This window comes from Triticum dicoccoides, chromosome 3B (assembly GCF_002162155.2).
Source record: "Triticum dicoccoides isolate Atlit2015 ecotype Zavitan chromosome 3B, WEW_v2.0, whole genome shotgun sequence".
Classification (NCBI taxonomy): Eukaryota; Viridiplantae; Streptophyta; class Magnoliopsida; order Poales; family Poaceae; genus Triticum; species Triticum dicoccoides.
This window is the reverse complement of record NC_041385.1, coordinates 775,669,439-775,670,299: the sequence shown is the minus strand read 5'-3', so window position 1 is coordinate 775,670,299 and position 861 is coordinate 775,669,439.

The window sequence follows — 861 nt, the reverse complement described above, 5'->3', positions numbered from 1 at the left end:
TTCTCTGACCGAGTGCATGATAGTTGTTAGTCGGGTGGCCTGGTATCCGACTATTAGGACTTAACAAGGTCTCAAGCCACCATCCTTTTCTCTAATGGACCAATGATGAGCCCCTTGGCCCATTATCTTCTGGAGCGTACTTATACAAGTCTTAGGCCTTCGATGGGCCAATCATATACTTGGCTCTACCCCGTATTTGTAACCCCGGCAGTAGCCCCCGAGTCGGTCGAGGTCTCGCTAGGAATGCCTAGTTGCTTTCTTGATCCAACAAGACATCTGACTGGTCGACGAGCCTGAGATCTAACTAAGAGACCTTGGGGGACTCAGTTTATTCTTGCGCTCGGAGGGTGCAAAGGATGAGCAACTAGGAAGAAGACTCGGTGATACCAGTTTTATATCTCTTATGGAGAGGATAGCTCGCGACCCGACTGCAGGCGTATCATCAAATTCCGAGCGGTTGTCTATGGCGTCTAGGCTTGATTGGATCAAGCATTCCTAGTAAATATCCTACGGAAGCATTACATACCCTAAATAGAAGAAGAGAAACAACACAACTGTAAACTAGCCTAGCTTGAACTCCAACCAAGAAAGGTGAGGAGACGAGGCACATGACATCAAGGCCGCGTCACGACCAACGCGAGGCACCCACGACACATGACTACGACTCAAGAACCAAGCGAATCACCCCCCCCCCCCGCACACACACACACTACCAGAAATGCTTAGAAGAGTCAGTAGGTGGGTTGTAGGGCAAGGTCGGGCTTGAGGAAGGAGGCATGGAGGAAGAGTCAATGATGTCGTACATTACGCTTTGGATGCCCACGCCCTGACAAGCACCAACACCAAGCAAGGCAACCGACA